General features: G+C 38.5%; 1 protein-coding gene across 10 annotated transcripts in view; it reads right to left on the bottom strand.

The window, feature by feature from the left end:
- Window positions 1-3,899: 3,899 nt before the first annotated feature.
- The window catches only part of si:ch211-51h4.2, a 458,725-nt gene continuing 442,213 nt past the window's right edge, over window positions 3,900-20,411 (bottom strand). For all 10 annotated transcript variants that reach the window (XR_015502345.1, XR_015502336.1, XR_015502339.1 and 7 more), the window contains one exon: window positions 3,900-4,933. The gene's annotated coding sequence lies outside the window, so the exon portion shown is untranslated. The remainder of the gene's footprint in view (window positions 4,934-20,411) is intronic.

The following is a 20,411-nucleotide window of genomic DNA, read 5'->3' on the forward strand; positions in this document are numbered from 1 at the left end:
ATCTAAGTTTTGGAAGATTCCACGCTTCCACCCCATGTCGTCCTATTCCTCCTTTTACCAGGGGGAGCTCTTGAGACCAACCTGATCTTGGACCCCCTTGCAAGCGAACTGACCAGGCTCTCCCGGGACAGCATACCAAACCTGCTAATAGCATCAAGCAATACGTGTGACTTCTTGAAATCCATCAATGAAACAAACTAAAACTAAACTGAAATGTACAGCAAATTTTTAAACAGCACTGAAATAAAATCAAATGTATAAAATGCAAAACTATAATAACCTTTAAAAGCATGGTTGTGGAAGACTTTACTCATCCATCATCCAGTCAGACAATAGAGGTTTGTGCCAGCCGGAAAAACTCAGTCCAGGACACTGTTGTTGTGTCGCACTGGAATGCAATTGGGTGGAAATGCAGTGACCCGAGATTTGAAGATTGAGGAGAAGGGACGTTTGCGTACCCCATTTTCTCTCCCCTGGGGTTGTAGGTGCTCTGCTTTTAGCATGAACAACACATCTCTTAATATGGCCTGTGAGTGCACTCATGTCTGCCTGCGACTGCAGCTCAACCCTGGACTCCTTCATAGTTCAGAGTCACCGCTTTTGCATTTTCTTCTGACCTTAATGTGGTTTTCATGTAAACAGCGGATTGTTTTGTTGAGTCTGATACAGCTGTGTTGCATATTAGCTTTGTTGAAAAAGCTTGAGTACAGATGGAGTTTCAAGTCATAAGTGCATTTCTGCTGTGAATTTAGGTGTGAATGTGTGTTTCTGTAGACTTTGGGAACATTTGGTCTCCGATTGTAAAGCAATATAAGTATATATATATTTTAAAAGCAAGTGGATTGAACATAAAACAATTAAGTTGTCCCCTAAAAAGTTTAACTAATAAATTGAAATTGAATTGAATTCCTTTATGTTGTCTCAACACAGGGCAAAGCAGTGACGCAGTAGGTAGTGCTGTCGCCTCACAGAAAGAAGGTCGCTGGGTCGTTGGTTCGAGCCTAGGCTCAGTAGGCGTTTCTGTGTGGAGTTTGCTTGTTCTCCCTGCGTTCACGTGGGTTTCCTCTGGGTGCTCCGGTTTCCCCCACCATCCAAAGACATGTGGTACAGGTGAATTGAGTAAGCTAAATTGTCCGTAGTGTATGAGTGTGTGTGTGAATGTGTGTGTGGATGTTTCCCAGAGATGGGTTGCAGTTGAAAGGGCATCCGCTGCGTAAAAAATTGCTGGATAAGTTGGCGGTTCATTCCGCTGTGGCAACCCTGGATTAAAAAAAGGGACTAAGCCAGGGGTGTCATACTCAATTCCTGGAGGGCCGAAGCCCTGCACAGTTTAGTTCCAACCCTGCTCCAACACACTTACCTGTAGGTTTCAAACAAGCCTGAAGGACTCAATTAGTTTGATCAGGTGTGTTTAATTAGGGTTGGAACTAAACTATGCAGAGCTGCGGCCCTTCTGGAACTGAGTTTGACACCTGTAGACTAAGCTGACAAGAAAATGAATGAATGAATAAACTGGCATCAGGCAGGTTAAATGACCAAAACAAAGACAGACGTTCTGGCACGTAATGCACATTTCAAAGCCGAATATCAGTCTTCAGCATAGTTTTTTTAGATAAACAAAAATTTTCTCATATCATGTTTCTAAAATAACTGCAAACCTATTATGGTATTTTTATAATTTAGAAGAGTTGAGAACTTTTTTTTTTATCCTGAGAAACTCAAACTGCATCTTTCAGCTTCATTAATACAGCTCGTCTTATCTGCTGAATATTAATTGAACTGTTTTCACTCAATTTTGTGTGTGTGCAACGATTGCAGATCAATCTATCAGCCCACACACATTACACAGTTTACAGTGTTTCATATCATCCCCTATGAATTGTTTACAAATGTTTGTGACAGTTGCATAACAGCACATGGAGGCTTGATTACACGAAACATTGAGTTTATATTAGCAGAGAAAGGACGCAGAATTCGCCTACTCTTTCATGAAAATCTTTATGAGTTCAGTAATTTTTTCTTTACCTCTGTGGTCTAAAGCCAGGTGATTCTTGAGTATACGCTTGAGTTTTTGTACTTTCCCCAGAGTGAATAATATGAGGTTATGATGTTACCCAAGGCAGCAATAATGCTGAGATATCACGGAGAGATTGAGAAAAATATGGCTTTAATTATTTTCCATTAACCCTGGTTTATTTCTCAGCTAATTGAATGCAGACTCAGAAATAGAACATGCTGTAGGCTAAACTAAAGCCTTGCTGCATCTCCTCAACACAAAGAATTCAATACGCCTCTTTGTGCATCTCGAATGAATCCTCAGACAAGGCCAAGAAATAACAAAACCAAAAAAAAAACAATATCGCCTACATCTGCTTTTTATATCTTGCATCAGTGAAAACCCAAATATGTGCCAATTATTTCATAATGTAAGAAAGAAGTAAGCGCACTGTGTCAACACATACTAGTTTTAAAGGAACAGATCACCAAAAAAAATAAAAATTCTGCCATCATTTACTCACCCTCCACTTGTTCAAAGATATCTTGCTACAAAAAGAACTTCTTTTTTTTCTGTGTAGCACGAAATAATATATTTTGAAGAATGCTGGAAAATAGTGGCAATTTACTATCATATACTCCATTAATTTTTTAAGATATTTTAAAAATGTTATTTTGTTTTAACAAAGACTCCCATAAAGGTTTGAAACCACCCAGCCACCCAAGCCAAAGACTTTTCTCTCTGCTACCCTCAGGCAGATGGTTCCGCAGCATCCAGTCATGCACTAGCCAACGAAAGGAAAGCTTCTTCCCTTAGACTATCAGGCTGATAAACACTTAACACACCCCACAAAGACTCTTCCATACCCCTCACTGCACACCATCAATATGTAGCATGCACTGCACTTTATCGATTATTTAAAAGCTGATTTTATGTCATGTCTTTAAAGCTTGTAAAAACAAAAAAACATGGCATACAATAATGCTTTTAATTTATAGTAGGTTATTTATTAAGTATCTGTACAGTATATGACATGGGCCTGTTGTTTAGAAAATTTTTGCAGTAGTTTACATGTGTACAATTGTAAAAGTAAACTTAAAAAAATAAATAAACAATATCCTACTTAAAAACAATAATAATAATAATAATAATAAATCATCATCATCATCATTAGTATCATCATCATAATTAATAAAATATGATTTTTAAATTTCATAATAAATAATAATTATTACATTTCATTCCTTATACCCTCATTATTTTTATTTACTTATACGATTTATTTATAAAATTAGAATACGCGTTAGCTTTTGTAAGTGATTTTATGTTTTAAAACAGAATATGTAATGTTCGCAATAGTAAAGGAAGCATAGGTTGTACGGATGCTACTGCGCTACTTAATTAATAAAATAGCTTTACTACTGAAAAGCTGTTTGACTTAGAAAGTAGTGATGCTACAGCCATGCTACTGAGGAATGTATTTAATCTAGTGTCACTACTTGTAGCGATGCTACTGCCCAACACTGCCCTGCTGAAAAATCCAGCTTAAACCAGCCTAGGCTGGTTGGCTGGTTTAGCTGGTTAACCAGGCTAGTTTTAGAGGGGTTTTGGCCACTTCCAGGCTGATTTCCAGCCATTTCCAGCCTGATCCTAGCTGGTCAGGCTGGGAGATGAGCAGCTAAAACCAGCTTGACCAGCCTAGCCAAGCTGGGAGTCCAGCCAAAACCAGCTATATCCAGCTTAAACCAGGCTGATTAAGCTGGTTTTAGCTGGATTTGGCTGGTCATTTTCTAGCCTGGTCTTAGCTGGAAACCAGCCTGGAAATTGCCAAAACCCCTCTAAAACCAGGCTGGTCAACCAGCTAAAACCAGCCGACCAGAAACCAAATCAAAACAGACGGATATGTGAAACAAAATAACAATTTATTAAACAATGATGTTAAACAATGAATACATGAGTTTGGAATGTAATTTAGATGACTGAATCAAATGAAAAACAAGAGTGTTGCCAAAATAAAGAAATAAATACACTGTAAAAACCCAACAGTCAACTATCAAAAGAAATGGGTGTAGCTAACTCAAAATTGACTGAAAGTTTATTCTACTCATTCATTTGAAAGGAATTTTGAACTCAATGTTGAAGGTAATGAGTTAATTAAATACATCATTACTTCAACTTCAAGTTTACAGTTCTCATATAGATGGTTTGTAGCAATTGGTTTCCTCAAACGGTTTAAGTTGCCTTAACTTATTGAGTTTTACAGTACTCAGTTGGTTTGAGTTCTCTAAATTAATTGGATTTTACTGTGCTCAAATTGCTTCGTTTACTCAAATGGATTAAGTTCACAGTACTCATTAGGATTAATTTTTGAACTTAAAGGGTTTGTTGCAGTAAGTTTCCTCTAATGGTTTGAGTTACTTTAATTTTTTGGATTTTACACTGTATAACAAATCAATTTAACTAAACCCCAGCCCACTAATCTAACTCACCAAAGAAAAATGTATAAACAAAACCGAAATCTTACCTGCATAACTATTCAAAACAAAATTACAGGTGTCAACTCCTCCATAAACTAACTAACAAACACAAAAGACAATTCTGCTCAGAACTACTAGACTTATTCTAAAGTACACAATGTTATCAATGAACAAAACAAAAGCTTATCTGATAATCCAATTCTCATAAAGATTCTCTCAACTTCCTCATAATCTGGTAAAATGAGAAACTAAAGCTTGTCATAACTTAAACAAGAGAAAAATTCAACAACAAAAAATATCTGAACACAAAAGAACAGGCTGGTTGATACAAATGAGATCAGTGCTATATCAGGTGCTTCTCTTAATCAGCACAAGCGACGCCTTTTAAATGCTGAGGAACAGCTTCTGATTGGTGCACAGAGTGGCCTCATGATGATGTCATCCACCAATGGTCGCACACCTGGGGCAGGACAGAATACACAAAGGGAAAGAGAAGATAAAGAAACAGAAACAGAAAACAAAGGTAAAGATAAGGAAACAGAAACAGAAAACACCACAAAACACATGTGGAACATAACAAGGGGTAACATTTTGTTTTGATGCCCCTTTAAAATTTCTGTTGACTTTAAAGCAATAGTTCACCCAAAAATGAAAATTACCCCATAATTTAGCCACCCTCAAGCCATCTTCAGGGATTTTCTTCTTTCAAATGAACACATTCACAGTAATTGTAAATGTTATTCTGGCTTCTCCATGCTGTATGTATGATGATGTTGGCCCTTCTTTAAATTGTGGGGTAATTTTCATATTTGGGTGAACTATTTCTTCAAAGACGGCTTAGAAAAGGCTGGGTTTCACACAGTTCCTCCATGTTGTTCCAACACAAAACAGATTATGTTAATAATTTTCAAAAATTGGAATGAAAAAAAAACTAAATAAAAATTTGTCTCTCTTTTTTTTTTTTTTAAACTGTGCTGTATTTTAACTGATTTTAAATAAGTAGATTGAGTTATTTTAGTCATAAGTAATTTAAATGTAAAAGGTTTTTTTTTTTTTTGAAAGCGTAAAGTGTAAAAAAAATAGTTCTGTGTTTTTCATTCTGATCACTTCAATAAAGATATTTCAGATCTATTTAAAACCTAAATAAGGAAGCTGAGGACGATAGTTAAGAACCCCAAACTCTAGAAGAAGAAAAACCTTTGAAGACACCAGGCTCAGTCAGGAGGAGCAGTTCTTTTCTTGCAATGTGAATGAAGAAAGTAAAGCTCTGGTTTGCTCAGCAATAGACAACTGGCTTATCAGTGGCCTTGAGTACAATGAGCCAGAACTGGGATGATGCATTCAAGCTGGCCACGGGGATCTGTGTCAAGGACACTCATTACAAAGGTCTTCACTGACATTCTGTCCTGAGGGCATGTCTCATTGATGTCTTCACAGACTTTGAAGAGCTATAGTGTGGTCATCCACCACTTAGAAGCCAGTGCAATGCAGGGAGCCAATGCAGTGTTTACAAACCGGGCTAATATGTTCATACTTTTTGATTCTGCTGCATTTTGGATGCATAGACAGAATATACTGTATTAAAAACTCACATGGAGGAATTCTTAAAGGTGAAATCAGGAAAATATTTTTGTGTTTAGTTAGATTTCTGCTTTGTTTGTCAAAAAGTTGATAAGAAAACATTAAGCTTGATTTTATAAAATGAGTGTGTTTATGTGAAAAAAAGACCTGTTTGAGCTGGTTTATACATAGAAAGTTCATTTTGTACATCTTTAAATAAACTATGGACTCTACCTCCATGTCACCTATTTTTGTAAACAGATAGCAAAGCGGCTAACAACGGTGCATTTAGTTTTTCTGCTGTGTGTTCAGATGTAACTTCAGATGTTCACAGGTGTTCTTACACAAAATCCCAGCTTCAAAAGAGGTAACAGTGAAATTGATTTGTATGATATATGAAGGAAATGTCCCAGAAAGAGTGGGAACACTTCTGTGTGCAAAACATTTTATTTTTATTTTTTTTTATTTTTTGCAAGACTGCATTGCAAACTTGGGCAATATAAAGCTGGGCTAAATTTAAAATTGCTTTTAAAGGATTTTACTATTTGTTTTGAAGGTAAATGTATTTATGTATATATATATTAGGAATTTATATATAATTAGGATTTGTTCGTTTGGTCATACAGTAGTTAACAAATAACAGTTTGAGTTCACATTGGGTTCATCATGCTTAATGTGCAGAGTTCTGTTTGTCATTGCAGTATTGTTGGATTATACACTAGGCAGATCAGTAACTGCAACATAAGCATTTGATAAATACACCAGTGTCATTTAAGTGTCATATTTCATACACTGTAAAATGATATTGCTGCCTTAATTTTTTTGTTGAATCAAATGAACTTTTTTTAGTCATTTCAACTAACATCAATCAAACTGACTAAACTATTAAACTATAAATCTAAAACTTTTTTTATAGTATATCGTTTATAGTAAAACATTTGTCATGAAAAATTATATAGTGTATGTATAGAGGTTTGTTTGAATACAATTTACATTGATAATGGCTGGCTGCAATGTCAATCATTGATAAATTATACTTGACAGTTATATGCATGGGAGACAGCCTGGCACAATCATGCATTTTGTCATCACCACAGCCTAAAATTATTTTTCATGTCAGACATTAACACAAAAGCCAGCAGAAGCTTGAGTTTTGGTTGGGCACCGTGTGTGCTATGTAGGTTTAGCTGGTTAAGGTTCAGTAGGCTAAAACACAGCTGTGATTCTGCAGGAGTGAAAAAGCAGCACCTATAATTAGCATTTAAAGAGATATAAAGCTAAAGGGCTCACTGTGGACTAAGGTTTTTTTGACAGGGTAAAAATTGTGTTTATTTATACTACCATTGAGAGAATTAACCAAAAGAAGTTACAGAATTTTCAATAAAACCCTAAGCATGATAGTAACTTTTATAAAATTGCCATCTGATGTCAGCTTTAAGGTTGTGGAAATAACTCTGCTACTTCTAGTTTTACCAATGTTAAATTCTATTCAGACGATTACATTACTTGCCCACTATGCCTAATATCTTTTTATGTAAATAAAAACAATTTCATTCAGTCAGGCAACTGACATTCTGCTCTACTTGATACATCATGAGTCACTGCTGCTCATAGATTATATACAGTAGGTTAACAGGGATGTGACATCATTGACAAGCAACACAATTACACAGACAATGTCATTGGTTAAAAACACAGACGTATTTGAATTTAAACATTGTTGGAAATGTAGGATAATGTGCTAAGGGTCAAGCAACAAAAAATAAGGTCAAGAATCTTGGTGTGACTCTGGATTCAGATCCGAGTTTCAGTAGTCATGTCAAAGCAGTAACTAAATCATCTCAAAAACATTGCTAGAATCAGATGCTTTGTTCCCATTGAGGACTTCGAGAAACTTGTTTATGTTTTTATCACCAGCAGAGTGGATTACTGTAACGGCCTACTCACCGGCCCTCCCAAAAAGACAATCAGACAGTTGCAGCTCATCCAGAACGCTGTTGCCATGAATCTGACCAGAACCCGAAAATCATAGCACATCACACCTGTCCTCAGGTCTTTACCTGAACAGGTCTTTTCCCAGTTACATTCAAAATAGGTTTTAAAGTATTATTAATGGTCTGTAAATCACTTAATAGCCTAGGACATCAATACATTACAGATATGCTCACTGAATGCAAACATAACAGATCATGAGTTAGCAAGAGTTCAGTCAAAGCAGGGTGAATCCGCCTTCAGCTACTACACTGCCTGCTGCTGGAATCAACTTTTAGAAATGATCAGATGTGCTCCAACATTAGGCACATTCAAATTAAGAATAAAAACACATCTGTTTAGGTGTGCCTTTACTGAATAAGAACTGTGCTATGTCCGACAGATCACACTATTATTTTGTTTATTTTTCATTTATTTAAAATCTGTTTTACCACATTTTAATAATTTTTATTCTTTTTTTTGTTTGTTTTTATTTTCTCACACTTTTTTCTTTTATTCTAGTTTATGTTAAGCATTTTCAATTACTGTTGTATATGAAATGTGCTATATAAAAAACTTGCAAATAATGTAAATATTTGACTGATATTTTAATGTAAAATTTGGTCCCACTTTATATTAAGTGACCTTAACTAATATGTACTTACAAATGAATTAATAGTTTGTTACAATGTACTTATTGTGTAAATATATGCATTTACTGTGTACTTATGCTTGATTAAATACATGTATGTAATTACATCTGTAATTAACTTTTGTAATTACATTTGTAAATACACTGTTGGCCATCCCTTACACCTTAACCTACCCTTAAACCTACCCATGCCACCAAACCTGTCCATAACCAAACCTCTATTCCAACTCAAAAGCACCACAGGTGTTCTCAAATACATTATAAACACAGTAAGTACATTGTATTTATTTTTTGATGTAAGTACATAGTAGTTAGGGACACTTAATATAAAGTGGGACCTAAAATTCTTTAGTACTTTTAAAGTCAATTAACAGACGATAGAATTGTCTTTAGTTCCTACTTCAGGGCTTAAATTCTGCTTGAACAAGGCGGATCCGGCACCTCTGAAATCTGATCTGGCACCTTATTTTACCGATCCTCTTCCTCACACTTATCCCCGCCTTGCCCGCCCGCCCACTCTTCACTTTCTTCCGCGACTGCCTAATCCTCTTCATTTTGTCCATTTTAGGATTCACTTTGAATGTTGACTACTATATAAATAACTAATATTCCTTCTCAAACAAGGAACAAATGTTGGACAGGACTTGATTTTATCTATCAGGTTGTTTTGCCTCATTCAACACAATATCTAAGTGGCTAATAAGTGTTCATTTGTAAATATATTTTTGTAATTTACTACAATTTGCCCATCTCCCAATTAGTGGTAGGGTTGGGGGATTGTTGGCTTGCCTCCCTTTAAAAAAATTATGTTTTTATACAAATGAAATCTGTACAAATATTAGTTTACAAATTAGCCATTCTTCTGACTAACATAGGCTCATTCTGAAAATGTAGCACTATGTACGTTTCTGAAGATCGCAAATTATGTAGACAGAAGTTCGTATGGCTGCAATTTGTCTTTAAAACGAATGACACGGGGTCGTATGACAGCCATCATTTTCGTGCTTACCAGCTGACTGCTCACCTCCATGGGGACGGCTTTTCCATTGTTACCAGTTTGTCCAGTTACCTCACCATGTATGTTGGTGGTCTTGGGATGCAGAGAGGAGTTGACCATGACAACGGGGTTCAAGTACAGAAGAACGGTTCCAGAAAGCAGGTAAGACAAAAACAGAATCCAAAAACTAAAATAAACAAGTAACATAACAGGGTGAGAATGTGGTAAAATCTGAAAATGTGGTAAAAAAAATCAGGTGAGGGCTTTTCTTTTTTTGGATTGCTTTTTAAAATTGTCGGTTGGGTTTAGGAAAGTGGGTGGGTGGGTCAATTAGTGCTTTTGAAAATACTGTTGGTTGAGTTTAGGGAAGGAGGTGGTTGGGTCAGTCGATTGGTCAGTGGCCTCTGGTAGATTTGCTCGAGAAGACCAGGTGCAAAAAAAAATTAGATCTGAAAAAACGTACACATCGGCCTCCTGGCAGATTTGCGAAAATAAAAACTGCAAAACAAACATGGGTACTGGAATATATTTGGCGCTCTCCAAAAATGTATATAGCGGTACATTTTCATAATGAGCCTGACAATATGCAAAAAAGTTACGGTTCCTCATGAGATCATTAGATTGTTGTGCTTAGCTATTGGTAAATCGAATGTGTTGTGCCATGATTCGTGTCATTAAATCGAGTCAGAAAAGAGATGTTGTTGCAGGAGATTTTTGGAAGATTATGAGGACAAATAAATATACATACATTCACAAATGACTCCAAAAATGGCGAAACCATCACACATTGATGGAGAGTTCAGCTCCATCTTCATGCCCTTCAAAAGGCAGCAAATAAATCCAAACAAAAGAGCCAGGCTTTGCCTATAGAGTCAACTATTCAGACTGAAAGGCTTGACACGGCAGCACACGCCTTCCCTTTTGTTTTTTCCTGCACGCAACATGAGACAAGTAGGGTATTTTTATCCCGCTTTGGATCTTTCCTCTGGAGCAGATGAGGCTCCATCTATAATTCATACACAGCCTGCAGATGAAACAAAATCATCCCTACTTTTGAGGTCACACAATGTTCCTTCATGCGTATTGTTGCAGCGGAGAAGACTGACGATGAGACAGTTTGAGGGTCTGGTTCAATTCTGGACAATGTCACAAACAGAGGTTATTCGTCTGAGTGTTTGTTTTGCTTTTTTTGACCTGAATGCTTTTGTCTGAGGATTTACGGCGCTGGTGCAGATAAAGTTTGGAGACACTGAAGAAATGTGAATGAACGTCAGGGTATATTTGAGGCTCCTGTCTCAGCAGGGGTTCTGTCTATCTTCACATTCTCATCTTCTTCACACTCTCAGGATAAGTGACGCCCAGTTCCTCTCAGGGTGACATAAATCAACTTGAAAAAAAGCACTCTGGGAGCTGGACGTGGTGCACACTCTTTAGATGAGACTTCCTCTTGACAGCTGGTGCAGCAACAATTCGACATGTTGAATATAGTGTATTTTTATTCAATCGGAAAGAACTCAGATGTGTTTGCTGTTTAGAATGTGCACGTTGTGAAAGCATACAACTTTAAGAAAGATGTCTGTTTAAAGAATGCCACAAAAGTCTCTCACACTCCCTAAATTTGCTGGATTTTGGAATTTTTAGGTTAAAAGTTGAATTCAGTATATTTTAATGATGATGGTTTGGTTTCTCCATTTTTTAATGTTTTAATGTTTATTAAAATCTTGACGCTTAAAAGTAACCTTTCCCAACTCTGATATTTGTCCATATTTGGTTTTAAACAACGAAGGAATTTATTTTTAAGGTGTATTCGACAGGGCTCTATTGATAAAATAATCAAAATAGAATAACCAGTTTTATTTAAATATCAATATAAATGTAATTTTTAATCTTATATATTTTTATGTATTAAATTAATATATCAATAAAAGTATAAATTGGTAGCAGTATTATTACTCACTGATATTCCTTTGGCCTATTTTCTGCTTTATCAGTAGTCACCACAGTGTAATGAACCACCAATTATTTTGGAAAATGTTTTACACAGCGGAGGCCCTTTCAGCCACAACCCAGCACTGAGCATACCAACCCAGGCTCATTCTGATTCATACCTCTATAAACATTTCTGGAGAGTGCCTAAAACATCCCTGCTATGTTTTTTTCCACCAGAAGTCACTGTGCGCGCTTTTTGAGATCTCAAATTTCAGTTCTCACGGAAATCCACCAGATGCCACTGTCGACTGACTGATTAACTGATCGACTGACCCACCGTCCTCCTTCTCTAAACCCAACTGACAGTTTTATCGAAAGCAATGATTGACTCACTGTCCTTCTTCACTAAACACAACTGAAAGAATTCTCAAAAACTATCAAAGGCTAATTATTTACTTGATTATTTTATTTTTAGGTTGTTGTCTTACCTGCTTTCTGAAACCATTCTTTACCAGACTTGAACCCCATCGCCGTGGTCAATCTCGCACCACATCTCAAGTCCACCAACGTACACAGTGAAACACTGGAGAAACTAGTAACTTCGGAAAAGCTGTCAATATGGAGGTAAGCGTGCAAACCGCCTCGTAGCATTCATTTTAAAGACAGCTATACGTACTTTTGGCTACATAATTCACGATCTTCAGAAATTTATATAGGGGCACGTTTTCAGAATGAGTCTATGTTGTGTAATGGAGACCAGCTAGTAGGTACTGTGCAGGTAAACCTCACTCCTCTGACCTCTAAAGGTGCTTTAGCGACAGACACTAGAGGCCATGGTTTTTAGCCTCCTTGGTAGAGCAACCAACTCCCATGCGTAAGGTTGCCGGTTCGATACCAGCTCGGAGCGGGTTGGGTGGTGTAGGACCGGCGGGGTTGCATTGGTGCCGTGACCCGAATGGGAGTGATGATTAGGTGGGCGAGTGTAGCAGAGGCCAGCTAGTAAGTGCTGTGCAGGAAAGCCTCACTCCTCTGACCTCTAAAGGTGCTCTAGCGACAGACGCTAGAGGCCATGGTCTTTAGCCTCCTTGGAAGAGCAACCAACTCCCATGCGGAAGGTCTTCGGTTCGGGGTTACAGTTGCAGAATACAATCCTCAGTGCTGGGAAACACCCACACACTCTCCCATTCACACACTATACTATGGCTAACTTACTTTATCCAGTTTACAAAAACCATCTGGTGACTAAAATTGGCGTAAAAATATCAAAAAATCCAACAATTCAATTTGTATATATAGTGAAATGTGCGTAACTTGTAGTAGAGGCATAACCTGAAGTTATGGAGATCCACCTATCAAAACTATCATAGATATAAACGTCTACACCTTCCCCAAACCTAAACTCAACCACAGTTATTGAAGGTGCAGTAGGTGATCTGCTAAAATGCTAACCATTTAGCATAATTTCTTTGAAAACATAGTCCCTCCCCTGCCGTCTAAAGCCACGCCTTCTGAAATCACAAATGTGCACCTTAAAAATGACAGTAGACAATCCACTACTAGATCATGTCATTCACCACTTAGAAAACTTTATATACTTTTTAATACTACAATTCAAAAAAAAAAGAACTGTACTATATTATACACGTTTTCAGTTGTGTAACTAGCAAAACCTTGTCATACTATGATATATTTTATGCATGCAAGGATCGCTGGTGTTACTCTCCCATGTGCTTTGTCCTAAAGCAACCACTGTATGCGTAGTGGTGGGCTAGCAGGGTGCAGGAATTACACTTATTACTAAGCCATAATTGCATGCTATTTCAAGGCGAATATTCAGAGTAGCATGGTAAACAATACAGGGAATGTGTCACAAGTCGTAATTGTTCAAAAATTAACCAATTTGAATATAAAACCAACTTCAAGCCAGTAAAGCAGGCTAGGCTGAATAGTGTTGTTTACTTATGTTTTGTAGTTAAACTAAATAAAAATCTACATTATCGATGCTGTAAAAGGACCTTATGAAAATGAAAATAGTCACATCAATCTTTCAGTGGAAGATTTCAGTGGCTGAACAACACTTCCGTGCATATAACCCATTTGTAATACAACAAAATCTACATCAGCTTTGGGGGACTAAAATACTTTTAAAGCATAGCATTACCTGTCTAAAAGAAATACTTCAGCCATGGTGTCATCTTTCCTCCAGTGTGCAAAAGTAACTCTAATATTGATTCAAGATTTTGAATCAGCATTCAAATGATTGAGCATTTGTATTTACCACTGTCACTGTCATGTGCACGTCAAAAACTCAGCGTACGTGTACATGCAAACGGTAGATCTGAGTGAACAGAAGTGCACAGATGATCAAATCTACATTTGTTGACAGACTACTGGCCTACCTAAAAGAATTTTAAAAGAACAAATTTTGATTGGATGAACATTTTTTTGTTTTGTTTTATGCCTTACCCAGAATAAAAAAATACATATAAATACATTTATATAATTTACTTTAATCGTTACTATTTGAATGTGAAGAGACTTTCAACCAGTACAACATAAAATGTTTCTAAAGACAATCACCTACTGCACCTTTAATATCTACACCTTCCCCTAACCTAAACCAATCATCATAATTATTAATGTCTACACCCACCCCAACCCTTAACCCAACCATCACAGTTAATAACGTCTACACCTTCCCCAACCCTAATCCCAACCATCACAGTAAATATCTACACCTTCTCCAACCCTTAACCCAAACATTACAGTTAATAACGTCCAGACCAGGGGTCACCAATCTCGGTCCTAGAGGTCCGGTGCCCTGCAGGGTTTAGCTCCAACTTGCCTCAACATGTGCCTGGGTGCTTCATGTATACCTAGTAAGATTTTGATTAGCTTGTTCAGGTGTGTTTGATTAGGGTTGGAGCTAAATTGGCCCTCCAGGAACAAGTTTGGTGATCCCTGGTCTACACCTTCCCCAACCCTAAACCCGAGCTTCACAGTTATTAATGTACAGCTGCAAGTTGCAGAGGCTTTCATACTTGACACACTCGCCAATGTACTGTTATTTGCAACCACAGGAGGCGACGCCGAGTAGGCTAACTGTCATGACAAAAGAGCTTCAGAAGTCAGCGAGTGGAATGAATGAATATACAGTAATATTATATTATGTGAATTGGTTGTGGATAAATTTGGAAAAAACTCATGAAAACATTTGCTGAAAATGTTCTCTGGTATTGCCGCAATCTTGTAAACAATATCTCATTGTGACATTCCGCATGGTTCAATGGGATCTTGATAACTAACTTGCAACAAGTTACGCCCCCTTCATGTTACGTCCCTGTCTTGCAGCCCGCAGACAAATACACCAGTATTACTTTTAGTACTATGTTGAATAAAATACAATTTTTTTGTATTCTTGAACTGCTCAGAATAAGAAAACAGTTCCAATAGTTCACACTTAGCTGATGACTGGTAATAGCTAGTTTGGCATGCCGTCCCAGAAGAGAGCCCTGAGCTCATGACATCCTCGAGCCTAGGGCTTGCTCCCGTTTGCAGGGCAAGAGGGGAGTTTGGGCTCAGGTAGATCTCGAGAACCCCCCTCCTGCTGCTTAAAGATTGCTATGAGGGTGTGTTGTTGGTGGAATTTGTCTATAGTGCTGATTTGATTTAGTTTTTTTAGAGACAATTTACTTATGTCTCATGTTTTGGACTGTGGCAGGAAACCAGAGGACCTGGGAAAAACCCACGAGAGCAAGGGGAGAACATGAACTCCACACAGAAATGCCGAACCGGAGACATTCTTGCTGTGAGGCCACAGTGCTAATCAAAATAATAATTCCTTACATTTATATATCGCTTTTCTGGGCACTCAAAGCTCTTTACACAATGGGGGGGAATCTCCTCATCCACCACCTGTGTGCAGCATCCACCTGGATGACGCGACGGCAGGCATTTTGCGCCAGACCGCACACCACACACCAGCAGATTGGTGAATAGGAGACTGAGTGATAAAGCCAATTATGATAAGGGAAGGGTTAGGAGGCCATGATGGACAGAGGCGAGTGGGCAGATTTGGCCAGTATGCCTGGGTTAAACCCCTACTCTTTTTCAAAGGACATCCTGGGATTTTTAACGACCACAGAGAGTCGGGACCTCAGTTTAACGTCTCATCCGAAAGAAGGAAGCCACTGGGCCGCCATCCTGCCCTGTAGAGAAAGAGAGGAGGAGAGGGGGTGGGAGGGGGGATTCTTTAAGACAAAGATGACTAAAGCCTGATTTATACATCTGCGTCAGGTGACCGGCGTAACCCACGGCGCATGCAACGCGCGTGGCTGTGCATTTATACTTCTGCGCGCTGTCTCTGTTGGTCTGCATTAACACTTCCGAAACGCTAGTTGGCAGTGAGGTGTAAATGTTCCTCTGTGTCAAGTTTCTTCGTTGTTGTTTTGCTTTTCCTGAACACTTCCAGGATGTACCAGTGGCTCAAACTCGCTTATTTTGAGGCAGGAACCGGCGGACGTGCAACAACTTTAACTATGAGGTAAACACAAAACAAAACTTTCCATCCGGAGCTCCTTCACGGTACTCCACACTTGTAAACAATCGCTCGCGCCATTCGCGCGGCTCTCAGTCCCGCCCAGACTCGTCAGCGCTACCAAGCCGACCAATCACAGAGCTTACGCTACGCGTCGTTGAGACGTGTAGTTACATTTTTTGAGAGGTGCACGTCAGTGACGGCGACAGCCACGGCGAAGGGCTATGCGTCAGCGCCGTAGCATACGCCGGTGTTTGACGCAGAAGTATAAATCAGCCTTAAAGGTAAGATGCTGAGTTAGGAATTGTCTGATTGGTGGTTCGTATATTAGCTTGACTCAATCATAAGCACGTGATCCTCTCGAAATTAGTTTGTAAATCAACTTCACTTATTTTAATTATTATAATTAATAGTTAATTATTTTGCCAAAAAATTCTCTTAAGATGCTTTAGAGCTAGAAAAAAAAATAGATAAGATAAAAACATAAGTGCACACAATTCAACAACCAAAAGCATGTGTATATTATGGTACATTTGCATGATGATAAGCTCAGTTTGTAGATGATTCCCATTCAAGCACCATTCGTTTGCAAGCCATTTAGATCTTTTTCAATTCCATTAAAAGTTAAAATGTATTTCATAGTTGTCTCATTCACTCACCATTGTTTCCTTAATCTCTCTCACTCTCTCTCTCACACACATAAACACACACACACACACACACACACACACAGACACACACGAAAAGTTGCAGCCTTGGAAGTAAAGTAGTCGGAGGATGGATTTTAATTGAGGAGGCACATGGGAGCTCACACACTCTCAGATCCTGTTTAACTAGGTCAGCGCAGAAATGCCATCTGTGGAGATTTCAGTTTGCATATAGACGAGTCGTGTCCCATCACAGTTCTGCTGTCACAGAGTAAAGGGAGCTTTACGTAACGGCGCACGCTACGACCTGTTAGGCAGAAAATGATTGTGGTCCAATGAATTCACACGGCACTCCTATTATGTATTCATATTGCTGTCTGAGGTTTCCTCTACATTGGGAGCGTGCCGTGCCGTCATCACGACGTCTTCGCAAATCCCCGCCGGAGCTGTTGCAGCAGTCAGTGTTTATCTGGGCTTATTTTTGTGGCCTCCAAACCCAAGTATGCAAACAGCAAGAAGTCTGAATCCTTCAACCATGAAATTACCAGCCTTCCTCATGTAGCTTACTCAGCAGCTCGCTGAAAGTGGGCGCTGTAATATAAATGCTTCATTTTAAAGCCAGGCTGCCGTGGTCACTGTTGCGATAGATATTGTGCGAGCTGCCAGCCCGGCTTAATGAAAAATGAATGACGGCATGATCGAATAACATGGCCTCAAACTGTATCATTATTAATATAGAGCAAGATGCAGTTGAGACTGTCCAAGCGGCTTTGCCTATATGCGCTGTAATGCGGAAACAAACATAATTTAAGAGTAGAATCACTTTCAGTTTGAATTTGGATTAAATTTTTCACGCTCTGCGGGATGTCATAATGGAATTTCAATATGAATGACAGGAAGGGGACGTTACAGAACTGGTCAAGTCAAAGAAATGTAAAAGTCATACGTTCATATACCCTTCATCCCAGCAGACACAAAACATCATAAGACGTTAATGTTAGTTTAGATTTAGGTCGCCCGCGTATAATGTTATTGTGACGTCCAATAACATTGATATTTGTTAATTTTAGTTTGTGTTAGAACTGACCAAAATCTAAAGTCGAGCCAACATCTTAAACCGAAGTTATATTGAAGTCAAGTACTGACATTTATTCGTCAGGTATGGCAATAAAAATCCAAGGTCTGCTAGATGTTATAGTAGTAACGTCCACATGACGTCAAGCTGTATTATCAATAGACATTGATATTTGGTTGATTTTAGTTTACGTTGAAAAGTAACCAAAATGCAACATCTGTCCGATGTTGGACATTGACTTGAGCCCGATGTTGGGTTCTGACGTCAACCCGATTTTTATTTCCAAACAAAATGCAATGTCCCACAACAATGGAGAAAATTGTCAATTTGACGTAATATTGACGTCCTGAGCCTGCTAGGATAAGTCATTGAATTATTCCCTCAACCATGTCAAAACACAATTAAAGCTGCGATAAAGATAAAGAGAAAACAATAAGTGTTGAGAAAAACGTCAAAGAAATTTACAATGTTAAAGGGCCATGAAACCCCCTTGTTTCAGCAGGGTTTTTCCACACCTCTACTTTGGAAAAAGTCAGGAAAGTGGGCGTGTCCAGCTCTGTTTAGGGGGAGTGTCGGAGGAGGGGAAGAGGGAAGGTTTGTAAAAATTTGCATAAAAATAGAAGTGCCGTTTTGGGCACGCACTGATTTTCACAGAGGCACAACTAACACACAGAAGCAGGGCAGAAAGACAGTGACTGTGTTTACATGGACATTAGTAATTAAATTATTTGACAAATTATTAAATGGTGGACTTTAACTGCAGTTTGGCTCTTTCATTCAGAAATTTCATTCATGCCCCCTCGTGACAAACGAAATATTTGATTCAAATCGGCTGCTGGAAGCGCGTTTTTTTTTTATGCAATGTTTGTTACCGCATGGCGGATGAGAGAAAAAATTCGTCCCACTTGGTAGGTAGTGTCAGAAAGTCTTATGTGTTGTTCCTGTCACAGAATGTGGCGCAAATCCTACACGACGGTAAGTTTGATTGTGGTGATTATAAGCATACATGTTTACACTTGGAGAGCAGATTTTACAGCAGATTTTTCAGTCCGTAATATTGTAGTGATATTAATGCACGGTAAACTTTAGTAATTTAGAAATCATTTGACTGAGATCCATCTTTAAACTCTGAAAGAGTACTGCTGATGATACGAACTAACTTTGCCTCTGAATAAACAAAAACCACTGGTAGCTCACTTACCAAATCCGTAGAGACAGGACAATCAACACCAACTGGAGGTTTCAGAGTTGAAGTTCAGTTTAGTTCAGTTCAGTGTAATTTTCATTGCTGAAAGTCCAAACACCGAAGAGCAAATCCACAATGTGCAGCTCCACAAGTCCTGAACCATGCAAGCCAGTGGTGACATCGGCGAGGAACAAACTTTACCAATTGACGGAAGCGAAGGAAAAAAAAAACTAGAGAGTAACCAGGCTCAGTTGTGGACGACCATTTCTCCTTTGGCCAAACTTTTTGTGCAGAGCTGCAGTCTAGGCACCAGAGGCTGGAAAATGCTGGACATCCATCGTGGAGAAGCTGCTGATCTGATAATAGTTTGTGAAAGTGCAACTTCTTAACTGGCAAAAACTGCACAAAATGTTTAAAGGATATTCAAAATGGCTGACTTTCTGTTCATTTCTAGGGCAAAGTGACATGTCAACCAAATTACGAACATGTATGAAGAATAAAAGAATTTATACTTTTCTAGGTGGCGCTGGCAAGCCATTGACCCATTTTGCACTGCATTCACCCAGAATTTAGAAACCTGTATCAGATATACATTTTTACTACTTTGTAGTTGTGTGTAAAGTTTCATGATAGTGGCTCATAAACAATGTTTTTTACAGGATATTTAACCTCAGTTGAACTGTCATTTCTACGACTTTCTCAATTCAATTCTGAATGACGCTCTACTATAATGTAAAGCCTTTCAGAGGTCTATCAGTATGCAGAGTGCACCATTTGCTAGTGCGATATACACACACACACATTGACCCACACGAGAGGTACCTCACCTCATTATGGCCAGAGCTGGCAGCCCGCCATTTGAGTGCTCCTTTTCAATCTCCATCCTCCATCTCCTCCGTGATGGACATGGAGGGCGGCTGACCCCCCTGCCCCATTTCAGGGATGATGGGATGAGGGAGAATAAGAACCCCACAGCTCATGCATCACGCTTCCCCAGCAATGCATAATCGCAAGAATCCCTTTGATAGTTTTTGTATGGGTGCATACAGCCACGCTTGGCGCTTTAGACAGGGATCCATGAAATCTGATCCACAAGTCAGCGACATCCCATCGCACCAAAAGTCCCCTCTGGGTTTCCTTGTTTAAACATGCAAAAATGGGCTTCTTCCTGCCAAATGACCTGTCACACACATTTCTGCCTGTGTTTGTATTTTCATACCATTAATTCTAGAAGTGTGCGACATTTGCTTGTTTAGGGAGTGAGACTCAGGGCTTTAGGGCTACAGAGTACTATTTTATATAATTACTAAGACATTTACATGCATATTTTATAAATAAATAATAAGATTTTTTACATTCTTGACAATTTACCAAGTATACATAA

This window comes from Danio rerio, chromosome 11 (assembly GCF_052040795.2).
Source record: "Danio rerio strain M-AB ecotype USA chromosome 11, GRCz13ab, whole genome shotgun sequence".
Classification (NCBI taxonomy): domain Eukaryota; kingdom Metazoa; phylum Chordata; class Actinopteri; order Cypriniformes; family Danionidae; genus Danio; species Danio rerio.